This window comes from Amblyomma mixtum, chromosome 8, assembly GCF_055824585.1.
Source record: "Amblyomma mixtum isolate Tamu chromosome 8, ASM5582458v1, whole genome shotgun sequence".
Lineage (NCBI taxonomy): Eukaryota > Metazoa > Arthropoda > Arachnida > Ixodida > Ixodidae > Amblyomma > Amblyomma mixtum.
In genome coordinates this window covers 147,360,556-147,386,159 of record NC_143019.1, presented here as the reverse complement: position 1 = coordinate 147,386,159, position 25,604 = coordinate 147,360,556, and the positions used below count along the sequence as shown (strand labels likewise).

Here is a 25,604-nt window from a genome sequence, read left to right as displayed (position 1 = left end):
AGTTTGATCAGTAAACAAGGTGTTCACAGCATTCACATATTGGACTGCAACGTACCATCTTTGCCAAAAGTTACCAGGCTGCATGTTTTGTGTCACAGTTGTACAGTGGAATACTAATACCACCCCCAAACATCTCAGTAAGGCAAGGGGAGCCCTTGTCTTACCTTTCAAGTTCTTCTGATCTTTAAGGACTCTGTAAGGGCTCCACTATATGAGGCAGAAAGCAAACCATACCCCCGAGTTACTTGCGGCAAAAATGTTATGTTTTTCACTGCATGGTGGAAAAGGTTGAGGGCAATTTCCTGTCTGTATTTGAGCTTTGCTTGTGGCCACCACTGGTACTGTCTGCTGGTCAGACTGTAGCTTCGATCAGAGAAAATCGGGAAAAAATTCTCAGCCTAACCGCTTGCTTGTTCGGGTTCCAATTTCGCACCAAAGTGGCATTTGGTGGTCAGCTTTGCTTTACACTTCATTTGGATGTGGTGCTTGCCGGATTTGGTCAGAATTAATCGAAAATCTCTATCGTATGCGGTGACGGCGGATCAAAACAGCAAGCTTTTGCAGCAGTCGCACCCGTAGCGCCACCTGTGCCCGTCGGAGAGATGAGCGCTCAATCATTGAGGCTGCGGCGACTCCGGCGAGACGCACGATGGGTGAAAGCGGCTGTGCAGTTGGTTGAAAGTGCTTTCTTGGCTATTTCATGAAAATTGGGCGCAGAAAGTGTTGTTGCACGCCCCCTCCCCACACCTTGTGCGTCTCCAATGAGTTTCTCCGCAGTCTCCCCGCACGTTCGTCTGGAGGGTGCATCATTACAGCAAAAGCTCGCAGTTTTAGTTCGCTGGCACCACAGAGGACGATTTCCAATTAATTTTGACCGAATTGGACAAGTCCTCCACCAAACCTAACATAAAACAAAACTGACCGCCAAATGCCACCTTTGTGTAAATTCTGAGTCCTAACGAGCGGGTGGCGTTGTTGAGGGAATTTTTTTCCGATTTTCTCTGATTGATGCAACTGTTGCATCAGCATACATCAGCATACATTAGCTGATAAATGGCACTGTCGTGGCTCGGTGGTTATGGTGCTTGGCTGCTGACCTGAAAGACGCAGATTCGATCCCAGCCACGGCGGTCACATTTTGATGGAAGCGAAATGTTAGAGGCCTGTGTGCTTTGCGATGTGTCAGTGCATGTTAAAAAACCCCAGGTGGTCGAAATTACCCACAGCCCTTCCCTTAGGCACCCCTCGTAGCATAAGTCGCTTAAGGACATTAAATCTCTGACAATGAAGAGTAACAAACAGCTGATAAACGCAGAGCAATGCCGGTGTAAATGTCGTTGCATGATGGCGGCATTCTATCTAGTGGCACTGACTAGATAGTGTCTTGCAGAAAGCACAGTAAAGTGTGGAAGGCTTCTGAAATTGTCACGGGGAATATACTTTTCATTTTAAACTACGGTTGCTGTCGTGCATTGCTTTGCTTACCATGGTTCATTGCCATTGAGCATTGAACCGAAAAGTGCCTACAAGTAGAACTTTTTGCTGGGCTAGTTTGACCATTCTGGAATGAGTAAAGCGGCGCAAATGAAGGGGGGCAGGAAAGAGTGCTTAACCGACAGTGCTCTTTCCTGTCTCTTCTTGTTTTTCGAAGGCTTCTTCTTTTGCGCTGCTTTACTTATGTCACTGGATATAGTGAAGCATCGAATAACTTTTACTGAAGGAAGTGCCAAGTTGTTTGGGGAGGGAAACCTGAGGTTGGCTCGCTATCTTCAACAAATGCTACGATTCTTCAGATGTTGTGTATGCACATGAGTGATGTTTGGCTTGCAGTTTTGCAAAAGACATGCGCTGCTAGCACACTTTTAACAAAACTTCTGTCTGGGCTAGATGGTGCGTAGCTTATTTTGAAATGAAGAGGAGGAAACACACAGATAGCGCCTGTCCTGTGTGTTTCCTCTTCTTGTGTGTGTGCTCTTGTGCGCTTAAATTCATTTCAAAGTAAACTGCTAGCACACGCACAAAAAATGGTGGTGGCTTAGCTCGGCTAGGCCAGGATATACCTAGCGGGAGCAGTTTCGTCTACTGACATTTCGACACAGCAGCTAGGCGGTGTCTCTTTGCGAGACGTCCCTCTCGTTCTTCGGGCGTCTCGGCTTAGCCTTTCTCGCCTTGTTTTCACGTTGTCAGCTGGCCTTGTACTATGCGACGACTTCTGGATCAGAAGACTCAGTTTCACTCAGCCTGCACTGCTGCCATCCGGCCGCGCTCCTTCTTCCATGTCCCAGCTGCGTGGTGCGCATGCGCAGCTGTGGCGGCACCTTGGTTGTACATGCGCAGTAGTGGCCTTTGGCAGGCTCCGCAAAATGCGCTTCTGCTAGCCTAGTTAGCTTTCGCCACAAAGGACGAGGAGATAAGGGACTGTTTATTCCGAAAGATGGAAGCACGCGAATTTACACCATCGAGCTACGCCCACTTTCGCACTTTCTGTGCCTTATCGTTGCTGACGCTTAGCGCAGCGCATGCTCGTGTGTGCATAGAAAGCCAAACTCTACCCCGTTTAAGTTGTTCGAAGCATCGTTTACGCACAGGGCTGCTTTTTTCTTTATGCGAAAGGCTTCTAACACAACCCTTGCCTGCATGCTCTTGCTTCTGCCTAAAATCTTAGTCCTTTCCAGTCGAGGCTCGCATTTACACGTGCTAAATGCACGACAAAACTGGTATATTTATCTTGATTAATTCCTAGCTTTTTGCTGTGCATTGCCCTGTATACGACAGCCCACAGGACAGGGTTGTCTCGTGCACCACTCCTTCCACGCAGCAGACATAGGCTGTCTGACGCCTTATCTGGCAGCTTCACCGCTACAAATCCAGGCTATAAGTTTTGACAACTTGTTAGGGGCTGAAAAAACCAGCGGCACCTTGAGCCACTTTCTTCAGATTGTGCGGCATAGTGTGCACATTTGGCATAACTTCAGGCTTGACCGTGGAGTTCTCATCTTCAGACCTGTTTGATTGAGTGCCTGGTTCCGACACTGTTTGCTTCTCCTTGTGGCTGTGGAGCTTGATGGTAAAGCCAGCTCAAAGAGCGCATTCGGCATCTATTTGCGTCGCGATCCTAGACTTCGCGTGCGGTCATCATTCTGCGGGAAGTACATCGCCACTGCCAGATGTTCTTTACTAGAGCCGAAAAAATGTAAACTATAACTGAAAAAATGTACAGTCTCTGGAGATTAAAGTGGGGCTGTAGCTTCACTTTACTATATTTCAGCTTTTACTCTAACCGAGTTTAATAGCGGGGCCCTGGCGTAAAAATTTCCTTTAAGTGTTGATGGCGAACACATAAAATTTGGTTTGAAAAAGTGAAGGAGACTGGAAGCTGTTGCGGTAATAAGGTCAACATGATAAGACCAGTTGAGCATTTCAGGAAGCACAACCCTGAGCTATTTAACGTGTTTTTTGGTTATATTGGCAAAACATTTCATCAAATAGTACATGATGCGGTCATCAGCATATTGTCACGTTCTAGTGACGGCAGTCCAGCGGTCAGAAAGACACCAGAAATACTTGCAAACGAAGCTCTTTATTTGGGCTGACTTGCGCCCGCAAAAGAACTGAATCACTCGGTGGCGGCGTAAGCAACAAGCGTGCTCGTCAACAATCGTCGAACTACGAATGTCCGCCGCTCACGGCATCGCTCAATTTAAAGCCGGCAAAGAAACTTCCAGATAGCAGGACAAGATCATCTACAGTAATCTGGAAAAACCTAGATGCAGCCTTTCATGGCTGCGATCAATCGAGATTAGACTGGTCACTTCTCGTGTCACGAACAAAAATGATAACAGCCCTTTCCTGCTGCCTTGAGCGTGAACGAACAAACACTACAATGATACGTGGCATTACCCCCCTTCCAAAGAAGCATCGTCTCGATGCTTTAAAATGAAAATAAAAACGGAAAATGAAATTTCGCGTCCTTTAGCGTTCATAATATGGCTTCAGGCGTACGACATGCACGACTTCCGGGCGTGGGCGGCGTCGCTGAGATGCTGTCGTGGCGTCGGGGATGACTTCATAGTCGAGGTCACAGATGCGACGGAGAACCCTGTACGGGCCAGAGTAGCGGCGAATGGTAGAGTTAAAGGGAAGGTGAAATGGTTTTTTGACAATTCGAGGTTATTCGAGAGTTCGAATCTATGAAGCTTCTTAGTAATGCGTGCAAAGTAGTTTTTGCACTAGCATTTAAAATGGCGACGCAATCACCGATTAAAACTACGACAATTTTCAGGCTTTTCCTCACTGCACTGGATAACTGCGGAAAAACTCGTGACGTCAAAACTGGCGAGATTTCAGATGCCCACTGCCTTCGTCTGCATGCTGCCATGCGTCTTCTGGTGCTGCCAAGCAATGCTTCATGAGCTTCACCTTCAACGGCATTCTTTTTCATCCTTGAAACAACCGCTTCTTCGCTGGAAACTTAGCGCTGCCGTATGTGACGTCATCACTGGGGCCTCTGCCTGTTGCTGTGCACTGCAGAGAAGCCTAAACGCAGATGCCCCTTTAGTCGACGATTACATCACCATTTCAATTCCTAGTTTCGCATGCTTTACCTGCAAGTTTCAAGCATTCAGCTTGGCTAAAATCATTGAATTCTGAAAACTCTTCAGTTGCCCTTTAAGGCCTGCTACTAAATGATTGATATAAATGAGAAATGAAACACAGAGCCGTGGGGCACTCCTGGCAGCATGTGAATGCTTAAGGATGATAAGAAGCAGGCTGTGTGGGATGGCAACAGATGCTTTCTGAAAGTCAGGAAAAATTCAGCCTACTTGCATTGCAGCCAAACTGGCCGCAGTGTCATGCGTAAACTCGGTCATTTGCGATATGCATGAAAACCTGGAGCCATATTGAGCTGAGATAAAAAAATGTTTGTGCTGCCTCACCAGGTTAGAGTGCAGGACATTTTTGAGCGTCTTACAGCAGATGGAAGTTTAAGATGCTGACCTGTAATTGTACATGTGTGCACGCTCACCTTCTTTAAGTATTGGCATTACTTTGGCTGTCTTCCGATATAACAGTAGCTTGGTTTGGGCTAGTTGGTAACAGTTCTTCGAAAACAGCGCAAAAAAGGACACGGACAACACAGAACTGGAGCGCCTGTCCCGTCCAGTTCTCTGTCGTCTGTGTCCTTTTTGTGCTATGCTTTCGAAGAACTGTCTTCCAATTTTTGGGCAGTTTTTGCATTTGTAATTATTTGTTGAATAATAATACTAAAGAAGAAAAAGGGGGGTGCAGGGATGGCGTAGAGGTAGAGCATCTGCCTCGCATGCAAGAGGACCGGGGCTCGAATCTCGGTGCCACGCAATTCATCACCGGGTAAAAAGAAAAAAAAACTCCGCATGTTGATGGAATTGCATATCCAGGCCTGGAGTGTGGCCTGGTCTCGGTGAATAGAATCGACAACGCACTTCCTCACCTGAACAGGATTTGGCCACCCACTTGGCTGCAATTTTCTGTGAACACACCAGTTGACCCTCGGCCCTCAGTGCCCAGGGGCTGCGGAGCAAGGTGGGGGTCAGACCTGTGACGCAGCGGAGGGGGCTGAGAATCATTCGCTCCGCACAGGACGCCATTGGAAACTGAACCTGGCAATGTTTCACTCTAGAACCTTGCTAGTTTAGCAGTGCTGTTGGAGGAATTAGCGGGTCATAAGGCGTAGTGAAGTTAGGAGGACAGATGAGGCGTATACAGTACTAAAGGGTGGGCACGTACTGTGCTAATGTGGATTAGCAGACAGGCGAGAACTAAGCGTGGGATTCCTCATCAATCGGGATATAGCTGGCAACATAGAGGAGTTCTATACCATTAACTAGAGGGTGGCAGCTATCGTGATTGGGCAAAATAAGAGGTACAAGCTGAAGGTGGTGCAGGCCTACGGGCCTACATCCAGCCATGATGACCAAATCGTTCAAACCTTCTATGAAGACGTAGAATCGGCGATGGCCAAAGTAAAATCACAGTACACTGTACTGATGGGCGGCTTTAATGCGAGGTAGGCAAGAAGCAGGCTGGAGACCATACGGTAGGTGACTATGGCATAGGTTCCAGGAATAGCAGGGGAGAGTTAGTAGATTTTGCAAATGGAAATAATTTACGGATCATGACTACAGTCTTCTGCAAATGAGAAAACAAGAAGTGGACATGGAAGAGCCCCAATGGTGAGACTAAAAATGAAATAGACTTCGCACTATGCTCTCACCCTAGCATTGTAGAGGATGTGAAGGTCCTCTGAAAGGTCCGTTCCAGCAACCACAGAATGGTAAGGTCTCGTATTTGCTTAGATTTGAAAAGGGAATGGAGGAAACTAGTGGAGCGGAAGCCCATTAACTAGTTAGCGATAAAAGGGAAAGTGGAGGGTTTCAGGATTTCGCTGCAGAACAGATTTTCCGCTTTAACTGACCAAGATGATAGTAGTGTTGAAACAATGAATGATAATCTCACAGCTATCGTTACAGAGTGCGCCACAGAAGTTGGTGGTAGGATGGTTCGACAGGATATCGGCAAGCGATCTCAGGAGACTAAAGATCTGATTAAGAAACGTCAAAGCATGAGGACATCTAACTCCACAAACAAGATAGAATTATCAGAGCTATCGAAGTTAATAAATAAGCTCAAGGTAGTCGAAATAAGAAAGTTTGACATGGTGAAAACAGAGCATACTCTAAAGAACGGAGGCAGCCTAAAAGCAGTGAAAACTGGGCATACCTAAAAACCAGATGTATACGCTTAAAGACAAAGAGGGCAATGTCATTAGCAATATGGATAAGATAGTTGAAGTAGCCAAAGAGTTCTACATGAATCTATACAGTAGCTAATGTAATCAGAACTGAGAGAGGCAGTTGAGCACAGCAATCGGACATCCCGCCAGTAACAAAGGGGGAAGTAAAGGAAGCCTTAGGAGCAATGCAAAGGTGGAAAGCAGCTGGTGAGGATCAGGTAACGGCAGATTTGTTGAAGGATGGAGGAGAGATTTTGCTAGAAAAACTCATCATCATATTTGTCAGCCTGACTACGCCCACTGCAGGGCAAAGGCCTCTCCCATGTCTCTCGAATTAACCCTGTCCTTTACCAGTTGCAGCTACCTATTCCCGCAAATTTCGTAATCTCCGCCCACCTAACTTTCTGCCGCCCCCTGCTACACTTGCCTTCTCTTGGAATCCACTCCGTTACCCTTAAGGACCAGCGATTATCTTGCCTTTGCATTACATGCCCTGCCCAAGCCCACTTCTTCATCTTGATTTCAACTAGGATACCCCCTGTATACGCAATGCCTTGTGACCTTGAGAGTACTAGAAGTTTGGAAGAACGCTAACATTATCATAAGTCATAAGAAAGGAGACGTGAAGAATTACAGACCGATCAGCTTACTGTCCGTTGCCTACAAGGTATTTACTAAGGTAATTGCTGATAGGGTCAGGACAACCTTAAACTTCAATCAACCAAATGATCAGACAAGCTTTCGTAAAGGATACTCGACAATAGACCATATTCACGCTATCAATCAGGTGATCGAGAAATGCGCAGAATATAACCAACCCCTATATATAGCCTTCATTGATTACAAGAAAGCATTCGACTCAGTGGTAACCTCAGCTGTCATGCAGGCATTGCAGAATCGGCGCAGAAGAGCCATATGCAGGGGTGGAAGTGCTGCGCCAATTGCGCCATGCTGTACCAATTTCATCTCCTGCACCAAGCTGTGCCTAAACGGCAATTTACGCCCATTGCAAGCATACAAAGCCAAATTTAGCCGAGTGTTATTGTCAGCTGGGCAACACTGGGTGCTCGCTACGAAACAGACGCAACCGCATTCACATCGATAGTTGGGTTCGCTCGTGGTGCTCGGCGCGGCTGTCACGAAATGCTTGTACAAGCATGAGTAAAAATACTTTTAACTATCATCTGGTAATATAACTTTAGCGCGGCCGGATTGTGAACTTACCTCACATAGGAAGATGTATTTACTGTGTGGACAATGAGATACCAGGTCTACTCACATAATTTGTGCACTTTTTCGGTAATTTAGGGCTCTAAAAAGAGATGCGGACATTTCGCTAAGCACGTCCTAAAAAAACTCCATCAAGGTAGTAGCGCGCATATGTGGCCTACTTTGTCGCACATACTTCGACACCCCCCTTCCCCCCCATTTGCACCCCTTGCTGATCAAAAAAAGATTCCATATACAGGCCGACGCAACCCCAGCAGTCAGGAGCCAGTGGAGATAAACGGTGCTAAAACGGCGTCCTCGCAATAGGCCCGGCTGACTAGCAGCGGCAGGCCGAACCGACAACGGTTCGGTTGTTTAGGATTCCGGACACCTTGTCCTGGAAAGCGACCGCCAGCGCGAGTGGGCCGGGTAAACTGCGCGAGTATAATTTTCTTCACTGGAGCTAATTTAACAAACAAATTACGAACTTCTTACACGTGGAGTTGCCAGGGAATGGGCACCAGGCTTACTGCCCGTCGTGCACCTCGCACACAGCACTTAAGACATTGCTTTGTCTTGGCCTGGCCAGTTACGTGGTTACATCTTGACAGCAGCGCGGCCGGCGTCCCCTCGCTGCTTGCACCTTTCACAGCCGTACACGGCAACGCGTTCGCGCCGATCTTCCGCAGCCTGCCTTGTGTGCACCTGCTTGCACGCTGGTGCATTTTTTTTTTTTTCACATACGCTTGGGTAATAGATTTTGGGTGCGCATTTACGTGAGGGCGTAAGTTATGCGAGTTAAAGGGACACTGAGGAGAAATTGAAGTTGGCTTGTATCGACAGAATACCAGTTCCTGATTACAAAAACGCCACTCATACTGACAACAAAGCTCTTGTAACGTAGAAAAGAGTAAGAACCAAAATACAGGTATCGCCGCCACAGACCAAACTCGCAAGTACAATCGTGATGACGTCATAGGACAAAACAGTGTTGCTAGAACCAATGGTTGTAGCAACACTAGGACACGAGAAGCCACGAATCACTGAGGCGCAGCCAATGCATGCGCAAATCTCCTTGACGTCGCCAGATGGCGCCACGTACCTGGCAGCTTCGCGTGCACCTGCAGCATCGGGACCAATCAGCGCCTGCTCACTGGCGGTAGGCGGGCTACCGGTATTCTGCTAACGGTAACAAGGTACACGGTATGCTAAAGGTGTCTATTTGCGAGAACTTCATTGACGACTTCGAGAGCGGGATCCATCGTAACGCTGGCAAAACGCCAGTGCAAACGTAAACGAAGCGACGGTAGCGACGGCCGCAATAGCCGATAGATGCCTTCAACGTGCGGCCGGCGGTGGCCTTCTTTTCGGCTGCTGCTAGGCTGCACTGCTGGCTGCCAGAAATCACGGAGTCTGCGTTACGTCATGTGCACGTGATGTTTCGCGTCACTTAGTCCTGTGTCGTCATAAGAGAATCCCAAGTTTGAATCAGATTGGCGGGAAAAACTTTTTCAACTTTGAATCCAAATTTCATAGAAATAAATGCATCTTTCGCTACCGGCCAAGTGGCAACAAAGCCATGAAATGTGGAACTATCGGATTTTGCTTAAAAAAATATTAATAGAGCTCTCCTCACTGTCCCTTTAATAGCGTAAGTTAGCCCCCCCCTTGCTGCTTTGGCTGCGGCAATTTTCCGAATTTTGAAATCCACCTGTTGGCGGGCATTCTTTCTTTTTTCGGTCCTGACATAGTATATTCGAGATTCTGCTGCGCTCTTTTGACGAACTGCCCCCATTATGTTCTTGTTTTCTTTTCTTTTTCTGAACTGAAATTAATAACAACTAATGTACTGCAACTACTGTTTGTAGTAGCTGCCACATGGCCATTTTTTTTCATGAACTCTAACAAATATCTTTAGAAGAATTGCAGTCCTTTTGATTAATTCTGGCCCGTGGGATCCGTGATCAATATTTATGCAATTTTTGGTCTAGTTGCAAGCAAAATTGCTCTCAGTCGCATTTAAATGTCACCAGTGTGCGCCAAAAGTGCTCTGAAATAGCCTACAAATTGCTCCAAAGAAGAATAAAAATGGAGTGGAGCGCATCCGGCAGGTTCTTTCAGATTATGCATTTTGCTTCGTCCTCTTGCTTCATCTGTCGTTTTGTTCACGCTGTTCCCTCCCACGATGTATGCATTTTCTCAATATCCCTCAAGAGAAAGGTATACAACAGCTGTATCTTACCGGTACTCACCTATGGGGCAGAAACGTGGAGGCTAACAAAGAGGGTTCAGCTTAAGTTAAGAACAAAGCAGCGAGCTATGGAAAGGAAAATGATAGGTGTAACGTTAAGAGATCGAAAGCTGGCGGAGTGGGTGAGAGAACAAACGCGCGTTAATGACATCCTAGTCAAAACCAAGAGGAAGAAGTGGGCTTGGGCAGGACATGTAATGCGAAGGCAAGATAACCGCTGGTCCTTAAGGGTAACGGAGTGGATTCCAAGAGAAGGCAAGCGTAACAGGGGACGGCAGAAAGTTAGGTGGGCGGATGAGATTAAGAAGTTTGCGGGGGTACGGTGGCCGCAACTGGCGAAGGACAGGGTTAATTGGAGAGACATGGGAGAGGCCTTTGCCCTGCAGTGGGCGTAGTCTGGCTGATGATGAGTGAGAAATTATGTCAGATCCATGAGCTGAATGACAGTTCGGATTGCATTGCAAAGCTTGAACTCATGCCTTGCTCACGGCAATGTTTTCCATCTCCAGTAATCGTCTGGATGCTTCTGAAATCGCAGCGTTTTGTAAAAATGAAGTGAAAGTACATGTTGAAAAATTAAGCTTTATTTTTGTCATCTTTGACTAGGTTACCATCATTTTAATGGTTGGGGTACCAGTGCTATCCTCCTTATTGCTCTTAATGCACCGCCAGACCTCTCTGGGATATGTTTTTATTTTATCAGCTAAGGGTGATAGATATGCATTCTTGGCAAACGGTAATTGGTGTTTTGAGTTTTGTGCCGACTTTTTTTAGCCATGTGTACAAGCTGGGGCTACTTGTCTTTTGATAAATGTTTCAAAATTCGAGCTTTGTCTGAATTGTTATAGGTAAAATTCTATTAATCCAAGGTTTATCTTTGCGCCGCTTATCCAAAGCCACTTTAGACGTTACCAAACCTGAGGCCAGTGACAAAAGTTTATCCCTAAATATGACCCACCGACTGTAACGTGCAGTAGAGGGAAGAAAGCATGCAGCTCATTAGTGATGGTTACACCCCTTTCGTAGAAAAGATATTATGCTTGGCCGCAGCCTGGCAACAGTGCCTGTTGCTGTTTCATGATCGCTATTCCCTGATACTGGTGCAGTCCAGTCGATTATGTCGCTTTGATTGCTAAAAATCATTTCCATCTGTGCCTCCAAAGCGAGTCAGAAAAGCAACGAACTGGGTGAACCCATAGGTCATAACCAGCTTGTAAAACTGGACTGAAGCAATGATGTACTATTGTGCACAGGACATCAGTCATGTAGAATAACTGTTTCATACTGGTGAACAGCGCAAAAAGGCGGGGCAACGGCAAGACAAGCGCTGTCCCGCCTTTTTGCGCTGTTCACCAGTATGAATGCATACCAACTCGCCCAATCTCAGCTTTACTATAATAACTGCTTAACTTCTGTTTACTCCCCCATAATTTATTTATTTATTTATTGATACTGCACAACAGACAAATTTCACATCTCATAACATGATGTTGGACGCCCTAGACACACATCTGAACAAGAAATGGTCAGTTAAAAGCTGTAAAGATGATGATGGGCATGTGGTGTCATGGGGAATGCCTGTGACAATCCAGATGAACAAGGAAGCAGTGAATGTTGTGGTCCATGCAACGGGAAACTGATGGCTGGTGTGGTATGCTGGCTGCTGCTGTGATATATGGTGCTTGATTAGGGGAGGAAGAAAATAACTTGTGATACTGGCTGGCAGTACTGTGCCGAATAGAGAGCATTGACAAGCCCGATTCCGATTTTAAAGATGAAACGCTGATGTCATGCGAGTATAGGGAGTGAATTAATCTAGTAGCACGATTTTAAACCGATTATAATGAGTTGAGATAGGATTGATGTCTGCTTCAATGGACAATGCGTATTCAAGTTTTTGTTTAACAAATGTCTTTTACGCAAGTAATTTTAGATGTGGCGAGGCGTTGTGCAAATGATGTTTCAAAAAGCAAAAGATTTTATACTGCTGTAGCACCACGAGCACAGGGACGGAGACAGAGTGATGACAACACAAGTGCTCACTAACAACTGACAAAATTTATTAAAAGCACAAAATATATAGACAAAACCAACGGTTACATGCGCAGTCAGAACACGGTTACAAAGGTTACAGGCAATAACACACGTTACGTCACACATGTCGTGATGCAACATGTGTTATTGCCTGTAACCTTTGTAACCGTGTTCTGACTGCGCATGTAACCGTTGGTTTTGTCTATATATTTTGTGCTTTTAATAAACTTTGTCATTTGTTAGTGAGCACTTGTGTTGTCGTCACTCTGTCTCTGTCCCTGTGCTCGTGGTGCCACAGCAGTATGAATTCGTACCAACTCTCCCAATTCTCAACCCTTTTGAACAAAAGATTTTGTTGATGCTAAGATGACATTGGCTACGTGTGTGCACCAAAACAGGTGAGAAAGCGGTACACCTTGGACTGGCTCTAGTGGCATGTTAATGATAGTGTAAGGAAAAAGAAAAGGGCTGTGGTGAGAAAGAACATGTAGGGTCGTTATCATGCGCTGCGCTTTCGATCACTGTTTATAGATATACTTGAGTTTTGAAACTCTCCACCGCGCCCATTGGGATAAGCCGGCCCACTGCGGTTCCTGCCACCGTGGCATTGCGGTCGAAGGTTGAGCTATGAGAGTGCTAATGTTTTTGCCTGTGCAGGGCGCTCCTAGATTGCTTGTTCAGCTGGCTTTCCTAGATTGCTTGTTCAGCTGGCTTTTGTTGACTAACCTTTTCGATTTGTGGTAATTTCATCATGCGGCGAAAAGCTTGAACTTTGCTGTCTTCCACATTTATGTGTTTCATCATAGTGGAGTGCGCTCGATGAGTTTGCCAGTGCGGTGGCTACTGAAGGTGGGCTTATGTGCAAGCCTGTGACGATACGCACTGTGGCCTAACAGCAGAAAAGAGGAGCACTTTTTCCTTTTCGGAGAGTGCTCCTCCTTTGTGCTGTTATGTTCTCTCCTCGCCAGACGGGATTCCATCTGACACTTGACTATGCTGCTCTGTGCGGGAACTGTGGGCCAGCTGTGATAACGAAGATCCAGAACTTCGTCACGCTCAGGACAAGTTTGGCATCTTTCCTGTGCCATCTGCACTTCAATTTGCGCTGCAAGAACCATGGCCTGATTCCCAAGTCCCTTAGACTGCCACTTTGGGTTTGCAAGCCTTTTGGAAGGCAAGCGACTGCGCAAGCTGAGAAGCGTCTACTTCAAGCCCGCATAATGGACATCAGATGCGCCATCAAGCGCCTGGAAAATGAGGTTTTCTTTGCGCAACATATGCTGGACAATTGCTTCGACAGCGACTTTCCCATCGTCCTGCTTCACGCCAACAGTGCTGCTGCAATGTGCCGTCTCAAGAGAGAAGCCGTGTTCAAGAAGCCAACTTTTGTTCGTTGCTGGATAACAGCGTTGTTTCGCGTGTGGAATTTGGGATACACAGCCTATCTTTCCACTGCCTGGGCCCGGGAGAATGGAGATTCCTAAGCCGAGGTCTTAATTTCAATGCTGGCGCCCCGCCAAACGGGGGAAGAATGGCCTGTGCTGTGGAGCAGGCAGTGCGCAAGGTTGACCCTGGTAAGCGAGAAGAAGCTCGTTGCCGCGCCATCGGTGTCCTTTCGAAGTGTTGCGGGAAGGAAACAGAAATATTGACTTCCCCTGAAATGCATGCCTTGAAAAGACTCCAAGAGAACAAAAACATTGTCATCCTGCCTGCTGACAAGGGGAATGCAACCGTTGTTTTCAAACAGTCGGACTACATCCTAAAAATGACGACGCTTGTCAGGACAAGGTAACGTACGAAAAAGTGAACCGTGACCCCACAAAGAACGTAGAGACAAAGTTTCAAAGACTGCTTTCCGACGTCTGCAAGTTCGTCCTACCAGAGAGCAAGCACCTCTGTTTTCGGCTGCTGTGCCACAACACCTCAGCACCTGCTGTCTATGGCCTTCCTAAGGTGCACAAACTAGACGTACCACTACGCCCTATCGTAGACTTTACGCGCTCTTCATTCCATGCGATCCCCGCACCTGCTGTCTACGGCCTTCCTAAGGTACACGAACCGGACGTACCACTACGCCCTATCGTAAACTTTACGCGCTTTTCATTGCGTACGCTCTCCGCACCTGCTGTCTACGGCCTTCCTAAGGTACACAAACCGGACGTACCACTACGCCCTATCATAGACTTTACGCGCTCTTCATTGCACGCACTCTCCGCACCTGCTGTCTATGGCCTTCCTAAGGTACACAAACTGGACGTACCACTACGCCCTATCATAGACTTTACGCGCTCTTCATCGCACGCGCTCTCTGCACCTGCTGTCAACGGCCTTCCTAAGGTACACAAACCGGACGCGCTCTTCATTGCACGCGCTCTCCGCACCTGCTGTCTACGGCCTTCCTAAGGTACACAAACCGGACGTACCACTACGCCCTATCATAGACTTTACGCGCTCTTCATTGCACGCGCTCTCCGCACCTGCTGTCTACGGCCTTTCTAAGGTACACAAACCGGACGCGCTCTTCATTGCACGCGCTCTCCGCACCTGCTGTCTACGGCCTTCCTAAGGTACAAAAACCGGACGTACCACTACGCCCTATCATAGACTTTACGTGCTCTTCATTGCACGCGCTCTCCGCATCTGCTGTCTACAGTCTTCCTAAGGTACACAAACCGGATGTACCACTATGCCCTATCATAGACTTTACGCGCTCTTCATTGCATACTGTTGGAGACGGAGGGGTCTTGGAGTTGACTGACTCGTTCAGCCCTGCAGGTCCCGGCTCCGAATGACGGTGTCGGACTGCGTTATCGAGGAAACTGTACAGAAGGGTTTATTTTACATAATTACAGATGAGAAGGGAATGCTACGATCACAAAACAACATTCCGTTAAATACGGTTCGTATTCCCCAGATCCCAGACCGGGGAATTTATTTTGAAGAACGTTATCTAGTCGGATGGGCAGTTGATGACGTTGGTGGTACCACCCACGGCAGGGGCGGTGCTGATGGGCTCTCGCTCTCTCATAGCTCGGGGGATGAAAAGGGGAAGAGTAGAGTCATCAAACACAGATGCGTCACCTTGACCACTGCAGCAAGTTTTCTGTGCGTTGCCTACACGGGAAAGCAGTATCCCGCAGTCTCCCCGCAGGTGAATGAACCTCCTCGAACTCCCCCGCCGGATGGCCGAAGCACGAGATCTCTGTCGCAGACAGACACCGCCGTCTCTCAATTAGCAGCCTCAGCTCAGCATGACCTTGTGTAGCGTCACCCCGTCCGGTGACCCGAAGACCGACTCGGCCAACGTATACCGCTGCTTCCACCGTGCTTCCTGTGCATCTCTGCTTCCGCCATTGCTGCTGCTGTCGCAAGCTCTCGCGGCATCTTTGCTTAACGACGGCCCATGTCTGGTAGTAATTTCTCCCAGGCTCGTCGGTCACAGCGTCTTTCAATCGGTCTGGAGGTTCGGTGGTTCGGAGTGGAACCACCCCGTCCGTCGTCGTTTATGCTTCTGCCGCCGGCGCCAGGCCTCGTCGTATCCCCTGCTTCGTGATGAGTCACAGCCTGCTCCCAGGACCGCGTTCCCCAATCTTAACAATACGCTCTCCGCACCTGCTGTCTACGGCCTTCCTAAGGTACACAAACCGGATGTACCACTACGCCCTATCGTAGACTTTACGCGCTCTTCATTGCATACGCTCTCCGCACCTGCTGTCTATGGCCTTCCTAAGGTACACAAACCGGACGTACCACTACGCCCTATCGTAGACTTTACGCGCTCTTCAATGCGTACGCTCTCCGCACCTGCTGACTACGGCCTTCCTAAGGTACACAAACCGGACGTACCACTACGCCCTATCATAGACTTTACGCACTCTTCATTGCATACGCTCTCCGCACCTGCTGTCTACGGCCTTCCTAAGGTACACGAACCGGACGTACCACTACGCCCTATCATATGCTGAATTCCAATGGAAGATCGAGACCGCTCCGTCGGATCGCGTACGGAGCGCGTCAAAGCGCGTAGCTTCGCCACCTCCCATTTTGCGATTGGAATGCCAGTGCTCCTTCGGGAGCGCGACGCCAGCGCCGCAGCGGCGAGCCGCGGAAACTAGTCGCGCCGCCGGAGCGGACGCCCTGCTAGCGTCGTGTTCAAGTGCGACTGGAGTTGTGCGAGACGCAATCTCCGCGTTCACAGACGCCGTCTCGGCGAAACAAAAAGGAGGTAGTAAGAAGGCCGTAATGTAAAACCAAAACCAAAGCGTATGTACAGGATGGTCCACTCTCCGTGAACACGCGAGTATGCGGCCGTGGTCTTTGGAGAGCCAGTGAGCCTGTCCCTACCGTGCACAAAAGTGGCGGACGACGCGCAGGCAAGTCGCTCGCTGCTTAATTTTCCAGCCTTGCGACTGCGTGACGCAAGCCGCTGAACCAATCAGGGAGACAGTTGAGCTTTCGGCAACGACGCCGCCCTCGGACACGCCGAGCTACGAACTGCGCAGCCCCCTAGCCAACGTTTCTCCCTGGCTGCCGTAGTCGTCGCTGAGCCTAACTGTTTTTCATCGATGCCGCAGCTGAGGGCGCTTAGGAACTGGCCAGCGCTGTAGTAAAGGTGCTACTCGCGTCACCGTTTTACTGTGTTCCTCGTCTCATAATAAAATAAAGACATGATCGATTTCTGCGACGCCTCCAACAGCGAAGCTAGCAGACAGCAGGCCAGCCGCACTGGGCATCAGGAAGAAATTTGCTTGTATTGCAGTTATCACTTCTACCAGCAACTCAGTATTGGCCAACGATCCTCAAAAATGATTCATTTTTCACATTCCTCTACTCCAGGGCTTGTTATGAACACGAACAAGGAATATTAGCGCATTTTTCTGACGCCGGCGGCAGGCATACAAGCTAGCAGCTTCACACTCGCGGTCCGTTTCAGACGAAACTGCACTGCTGGACTCTGAGCTTTCAGTGCCCGAGTCGGAACTGTCACTTCAATGAAGCAAAATTAGTGCCGCACAGCTCGAAGCAAGATAATTGCCGTCCACTGTTGACTGGAAAGTGCCCGGCTGACCTGGCTCGCCCGGCTCACCACGTAGCGACGACAGGAACGAAGCGGCTGCTGCCGGTCGCGACCGGAAGCAGACGCGGCGGAAAAGAAAACGTCACGCGTGGTTCCGGTCAAATCCTCCGATTTCGGCGGATGAAGTATCGCTGCTCCACGGAGCGATCCGGGATTTATGGCTGATCCCGATCTGCCATTGGAACATACAACTCGCGCTCCCATTTTACCATTGGGATGCGACTGATCCAAACCGAGCAGAAAAACTTGATACCGATCTGCCATTGGAATTCAACAATAGACTTTACGCACTCTTCATTGCGTACGCTTTCTGCACCTGCTGTCTACGGCCTTCCTAAGGTACACGAACCGGACGTACCACTACACCCTATCATAGACTTTACGCACTCTTCATTGCGTACGCTTTCCGCACCTGCTGTCTACGGCCTTCCTAAGGTACACAAACCGGACGTACCACTAAGCCCTATCATAGACTTTACGCACTGTTCATTGCGTACGCTCTCCGCACCTGCTGTCTACGGCCTTCCTAAGGTACACGAACCGGATGTACCACTACGCCCTATCATAGACTTTACGCGCTCTTCATTGCGTGCGCTCTCCGCACCTGCTGTCTACGGCATTCCTAAGGTACACGAACCGGACGTACCAATATATCCTATCATAGACTTTAAGCGCTCTTCATTGCATACGATCTCCGCACCTGCTGTCTACGGCCTTCCTAAGGTACACAAACCGGACGTAGCACTACGCCCTATCATAGACTTTACGCGCTTTTCATTGCGTACGCTCTCCGCACCTGCTGTCTACTGCCTTGCTAAGGTACACGAACCGGACGTACCAATACACCCTATCATAGACTTTATGCGCTTTTCATTGCGTACGTTCTCCGCACCTGCTGTCTACGGCCTTCCTAAGGTACACAAACCGGACGTAGCACTACGCCCTATCATAGACTTTACGCGCTTTTGATTGCGTACGCTCTCCGCACCTGCTGTCTACGGCCTTCCTAAGGTACACAAACCGGACGTACCACTACGCCCTATCATAGACTTTACGCGCTCTTCATTGCGTACGCTATCTGTGCCTGCTGTCTACGGCATTCCTAAGGTACACAAACCGGACGTACCACTACGCCCTATCATAGACTTTACGCGCTTTTCATTGCGTACGCTCTCCGCACCTGCTGTCTACGGCCTTCCTAAGGTACACAAACCGGACGTACCACTACGCCCTCTCATAGACTTTACGCGCTTTTGATTGCGTACGCTCTCCGCACCTGCTGTCTACGGCCTTCCTAAGGTACACAAACCGGACGTACCACTACGCCCTATCATAGACTTTACACGCTTTTCATTGTGTACGCTCTCCGCACCTGCTGTCTACGGCCTTCCTAAGGTACACAAACCGGACGTAGCACTACGCCCTATCATAGACTTTACGCCGCCGCGATGGCTCAGTGGCTATGGTGCTCGGCTGCTGACCCAAAAGACGCGGGTTCGATCCCGGCCGCGGCGGCTGGAATTTCTTTGGAGGAGAAATTCTAGAGGCCCGTGTACTGTGCGATGTCAGTGCACGTTAAAGAACCCCAGGTGGTCGAAATTTCCGGAGCCCTCCACTACGGTGTCTCTCATAGCCGCAGTCGCTTTGGGACGTTAAACCCCATAAACCAAACCATAGACTTTACGCGCTTTTCATTGCGTACGCTCTCCGCACCTGCTGTCTACTGCCTTCCTAAGGTACACGAACCGGACGTACCACTACGCCCTATCATAGACTTTATGCGCTTTTCATTGCGTACGTTCTCCGCACCTGCTGTCTACGGCCTTCCTAAGGTACACAAACCGGACGTAGCACTACGCCCTATCATAGACTTTACGCGCTTTTCATTGCGTACGCTTTCCGCACCTGCTGTCTACTGCCTTCCTAAGGTACACGAACCGGACGTACCACTACGCCCTATCATAGACTTTATGCGCTTTTCATTGCGTACGCTCTCCGCACCTGCTGTCTACGGCCTTCCTAAGGTACACGAACCGTACGTACAATTACGCCCTATCATAGACTTTAAGCGCTTTTCATTGTGTACGCTCTCCGCACCTGCTGTCTACAGCCTTCCTAAGGTACACGAACCGGACGTACCACTACGCCCTATCATAGACTTTACGCACTCTTCATTGCGTACGCTCTCCGCACCTGCTGTCTACGGCCTTCCTAAGGTACACAAACCGGACATACCACTATGCCCTATCATAGACTTTACGCCCTCTTCATTGCGTACGCTCTCCGCACCTGCTGTCTACTGCCTTCCTAAGGTACACGAACCGGACGTACCACTACGCCCTATCATAGACTTTATGCGCTTTTCATTGCGTACGTTCTCCGCACCTGCTGTCTACGGCCTTCCTAAGGTACACAAACCGGACGTAGCACTACGCCCTATCATAGACTTTACGCGCTTTTCATTGCGTACGCTCTCCGCACCTGCTGTCTACTGCCTTCCTAAGGTACACGAACCGGACGTACCACTACGCCCTATCATAGACTTTATGCGCTTTTCATTGCGTACGCTCTCCGCACCTGCTGTCTACGGCCTTCCTAAGGTACACGAACCGTACGTACAATTACGCCCTATCATAGACTTTAAGCGCTTTTCATTGTGTACGCTCTCCGCACCTGCTGTCTACAGCCTTCCTAAGGTACACGAACCGGACGTACCACTACGCCCTATCATAGACTTTACGCACTCTTCATTGCGTACGCTCTCCGCACCTGCTGTCTACGGCCTTCCTAAGGTACACAAACCGGACATACCACTATGCCCTATCATAGACTTTACGCCCTCTTCATTGCGTACGCTTTCCGCACCTGCTGTCTACGGCCTTCCTAAGGTACACGAACCGGACGTACCACTACGCCCTATCATAGACTTTACGCGCTCTTCATTGCATACGCTCTCCACACCTGCTGTCTACGGCCTTCCTAAGGTACAAAAACCGGACGTACCACTACGCCCTATCATAGACTTTACGCGCTCTTCATTGCACGCGCTCTCCGCACCTGCTGTCTACAGTCTTCCTAAGGTACACAAACCGGATGTACCACTATGCTCTGTCATAAACTTTACGCGCTCTTCATTTCATACTGTTGGAGACGGAGGGGTCTTGGAGTTGACTGACTCGTTCAGCCCTGCAGGTCCCGGCTCCGAATGACGGTGTCGGACTGCGTTATCGAGGAAACTGTACAGAAGGGTTTATTTTACATAATTACAGATGAGAAGGGAATGCTACGATCACAAAACAACATTCCGTTAAATACGGTTCGTATTCCCCAGATCCCAGACCGGGGAACTTAGTTTGAAGAACGTTATCTAGTCGGATGGGCAGTTGATGACGCTGGTGGTACCACCCACGGCAGGGGCGGTGCTGATGGGCTCTCGCTCTCTCACAGCTCGGGGGATGAAAAGGGGAAGAGTAGAGTAATCAAACACAGATGCGTCACCTTGACCACTGCAGCAAGTTTTCTGTGCGTTGCCTCCACGGGAAAGCAGTATCCCGCAGTCTCCCGACAGGTAAATGAACCTCCTCGAACTCCCCCGCCGGATGGCCGAAGCACGAGATCTCTGTCGCAGACAGACACCGCCGTCTCTCAATTAGCAGCCTCAGCTCAGCGTGACCTTGTGTAGCATCACCCCGTCCGGTGACCCGAAGACCGACTCGGCCAACGTATACCGCTGCTTCCACCGTGCTTCCTGTGCATCTCTGCTTCCGCCGTTGCTGCTGCTATCGCAAGCTCTCGGGGCATCTTTGCTTAAGGTGGCGGTTCCACTGCCGCCATCTTGCAAGTAGTTCATATTCTGCCACCAGGCTACGACACTGATCCATCACTGAGAAAGTGTCTACCCGTCTTGCCTCCAGCGACCCGAGACTGGTTTTGGTTGAGATGTTGAGATACGTGTCCGGTCCTTTCTTGACCCGTGCTGCGTGAAGGCTTTTCTTTTGCTGCTGCACCTGCCTTCAGAGGATTACAAACGAACCATGACAAACCCGGCTGCTGGTCCCCGTCGTGCGTGGGGGGAGGTGTTGGCTGGGGTGGTTCCGCATGGTTCCCTCTCTGCCTGTCCCTTGCCAAAGCCAAAGAGAGGGGGGCTTCCTTTATTCGGTCTATGGTTCCGGAAGGGTGAAGGGAAAAAGCTGGAGAGCCGGCGCAAAGAGGGTACCGTCTTTGTCCAAACGGCGTCAGAGGTGGGGTGATCCTTGTTCCGGATAAGGATTCCCAGCACGGGAACAGAGGACCGTTTCCTTCCCTCTCTTGTTTAGCCTTGGCTGAGTAGCCACAGAAAGCTGTACCGTCGATGTTATTATCTGGAGGGCCTCCTTTGAGGGAATGTGCCGTTTCGTTCTTGAGTTTTACCCGACTACAGACTTTACTGTTTTGAATGTCGTGACATATATTAGTGGGAGCAAAGAAAAAGGAAAAAAAATAATGCTGCCCCGCCCGCATCGCAAAAGGCACAACATCGATACAGTGGAAACTTGGGAGAGTTAGTGATAATTGTCGACATAATTGCATAGCGCAAATTACTAAGTAAGCGAAAAGAGAAAGCGGACGCCAAAAATAAGGAAGGTGTGATATAAAGCAAATTATTTACGTTTATGTCCCATGTATATATTTCTTTTTTTTTTCAATGAGCCTTATAGTTGAAATCGGTGCCTTTCTTGTGTCCTTCCTTCTGGCCTCGTCTTTTGCGCGTGCAATCACTTCGTCACTGTTGATGCATAGTAATATTAGTAGTAGTCGGAACATTCCTGGTCTAGAGTGTAACCTGCAAACTCTAGCGCTGAAAAAAATATATTTTTTTATCAAATGGTATTGTATCTACGATAAGAAAACTATAACAAAGACAGCTATACAATTTAGTCAACGCTCAGGCCTGTCCAACCTTACAAACTATGGTTGGTAAAGAAAAAGGCAGAGAGAAGTGGGAAATTGTCAATTTCTGTTTACCCTTGAGATGAATCGACATTGCGCAAGAGACATGAAATTGCTATTGAGAGGGTTAGCACCGCAGGGTGTCGGAATGTGTTTACCTCGGAAGCAAATATTCGTCGTACATGCGGCGGCACCTTGCAACCAATTCCGATCAACTTAGACGGAATTTTGCCAAGGTTCACAAAAATGCAGTATACAGATGCATACCATTCACGAGGAGGACTTGAGACTTTTTTATAGACATTGTACGAAGAACGGGGGAGGGGGGAGGGCGAGGTGTGCAGGAACGCTGCCAAAAAAAAAAAGGGGTCGGCTACACAGCGATAGTTCTGTAGGCACTTAGGGCGACCCCCTCCCCTCTCTCGTTTGGACCCTCAACAGCGTGCTCTTATTCATTTTAGACCTACAGGCGCAGACAAAAGTAAACGGAGCACGCAACTGTCTTCGAATAATTTTCACGCGTCACCTAATTGAATTTTCCAGCAGTGGTGCGCGCATGCTGGTAGAGGAGGTTGGTGGGCTTTCTTGTATACAAACAACGCTTCTTCATTACCAATGGAGAAAGCGTGATTGCACTTCGAACGCAATAGCGTGCTCCGTTTACTTATGGCCGCGCCTGACCGTCTTTCTTGCATCCAGTTTGCATCATTAGGTTGCTTATTCCCTCCAGTATTTTTCCATCGCGTGCTGAAATGTATATCTTTCTTGCCTTGCGTCGATTTGCCTCGATTTGGTTGGATCAAAGATTGAGAAAGTGCGCCTGCGTATGTGTGTGTGTGCATGCGTGCGTGTCCACGCGCGCGTACCTGGAAACTGAAGGAACAGCTGCTATTTTCACACCGTCTATTGTCAGGCAACTATAGCCTCGTTTACATGAACCAGACTTCGGCGGGTCGGGCCAGGAGATCGAGTTGAGCAAGGTCAGCCCAACTTGACTGCATGTTTACATGAACTAAATTTTAGCGAGTCGCGACCGGTTCAACAGCAGCGGCACCAAGCGTCGAGCGGCGCAGCGGGAAAGGGCAGTGGCAGCCTGGAAGATTGCGGCATGCACGGCTGCCTCGGAGGCGCTACGGCGAAAGCGAATAACAGGTTCGCATTTATCACCTCCCCTTCCACTAACCCGACTCCGATCGGTTTACGTGCTATCTGCTGTTGGGGTCGAGTGAGTCAACCCACCCCCTGCAGCGGAGTTGACTGGACTCGCTCCCTCGACTCCCGGACCCGACTCTTAGGTGTTTACATGAACCCAGTAACCGGTTTGCAGCTCAAATCCTCAACTCAACCCGTCATGTAAACACCGCTTATAACGTGCTTGTAATCATTTTCCGAGAATTCCTTTTCCTGCGGCACTAGTCTACCCCGCCTGCAGGAGGGGCGCGCAGCAAGGGGAGGGGGCGGTCCTTTGTGCCAGTTCCCGAAAAGGGGACTTCTCAGCACTATAGTCGGTTACAACTAAAGAACGAAGCGGCACACGCAACTCAGAGGGAGCTCTCCAGCCAATCATGTCGATTTGTGTGGCTGTGCATGCAGCCATGCCTGCGAAAGAGAGCCAAGGAGTCGGCGCTTTGTCCCCGTGTCGCCGAGGGTGGATGTCATTTGTTCGGGATAAGGCTAAAAGAATAATAACGCAAAAAGAAAGGAAAAGATTTTGCTGCCCCGGCATCCGCCATCGTCTCTAGGAGCACCTGAGCTGGAGCAGGGGAAAAGACAGGGAGAAAGGCGAAGGTACTAGTAGGTGTGGTGCCCCCGTTTATTGTCTCAGCTGCACTGGCCACTAAAGGGGGAGGGGGGGGGGGAGAGGGCTGGGGTGCTCACCTTTCGCATATGTCCGCGCGAGAGCGTCTTTTGCGCAAAAGCGCTGAATGTTACAGGTGGGGTCATATTCGGCAACAGACGGTCGTGGCGGCTTCAGCCTCCACTGGTGCTGTCGCGGCGCACCTGTGGAGACCGAACAGAAAACTGCTCGGTCGACGCGCTTGGCTGGGCGATCTCCTTTGATGGGCATGTGCTGCTTCGTTCTTGAGTTGTACCCGACTTATATACCACATGGATTCATTTCAGCGGTGGAACATGGCGCCCTCTGAACCACGGCATTTGTTTGAAAGAAGTGCGAGTCTGGTTCAGGAAAACTGCACCTGCTCCATGGTTAGTGCTGAAATAGTGCAGCTGCAGCCGCCATGGAAACAGATGATGGATTGCGGGTTGTGATAAACGGCGGAGACTCAAGTAACTTTCACTCGTCGACAAGCTAGAACGCTGCTCGAGTTCTCCAAAGAAACGGATCGAGGCTGGTTCATGGCAACATGTTATTGTGATGTGCTGTTTGCACATTTCTTTATGAGATACGAGATGTTGGCTGCCGCTGATGTAGGCTGTAAACAGCTGGCTGCAATTCATTGGCATCGCAAAGGCTAGCGACGACCAGGCCTGCACTCGACCACCCGTTTTGGTAGCAGACAGTGCCAAACTGCGCTCAAAGTGCCGGAACTAGCGGTACACACCCGCGGCACCGCCGCTGCCGCAGAACTTTGCCTAACTGGTGCATTGAGTGCAGGCGAATGAAGCGCTCTCCAACTTCCCCTCCACAGCGCTAGCCGGAACAACGAACAACCGGCAGCATGAAGCGAAAGCCTGTCTCTTCCCTTTCCTGTTGCTTTAGCAATGCCAAAGCTGTCCTCGAAAAATAATACGACGCCCAGAATGCATTTTGTAGCGTCAGGTGAAAAAAATTGGCAGTGGCTTAGCTCTGCTATGCCTGGATGTACGTAGCGTAAAGCGCTCCGGTGTTCCGGCCGCACGTTTCGCCTTGGCTGCTCGACGGCGAACTGCCAGGCGACAACCTCGGGATCGGAAGAATTTACATTTTCCAGTCTTCTGCGCCGTTTGGCAGCGGCTCGACTCTCCTTAGCTTACCAGAGCTTACATGTTGAGCGCGACCGTCATTTCTCCGCGCACCCTCCTCGCGCATGCGCAGTAGCGCGCGGCGCAACAGTCGTAAACACGAGGTCACGCGTCGGAGAAGAGCGCACGCCGGCGGCGCCGGCAGCGAGGAGCTCGCACCGGCTGTGGCGAGGAGGCGACGCACCTTCGGACCTGCGCCTCTCGTGACGTCACGCGGTTCTCGCGCATGCGCATAACAGGCGGCGCACACTTGCGCAAAACTCGCCTCTGACCCGCGTAGTGTGGCTTTACTATAGCTTTACCCTACAAAACAATCCAGCAAAGCAATATGGCGGAAATCTGCTTGGAAGTTCGACACACACTACATA

General features: G+C 49.4%; 1 protein-coding gene across 2 annotated transcripts in view; it reads left to right on the top strand.

The window, feature by feature from the left end:
• LOC149334730 (uncharacterized) overlaps positions 1-25,604 on the top strand; it is a 115,032-nt gene that overhangs the window by 1,238 nt on the left and 88,190 nt on the right. The window lies entirely within an intron of this gene.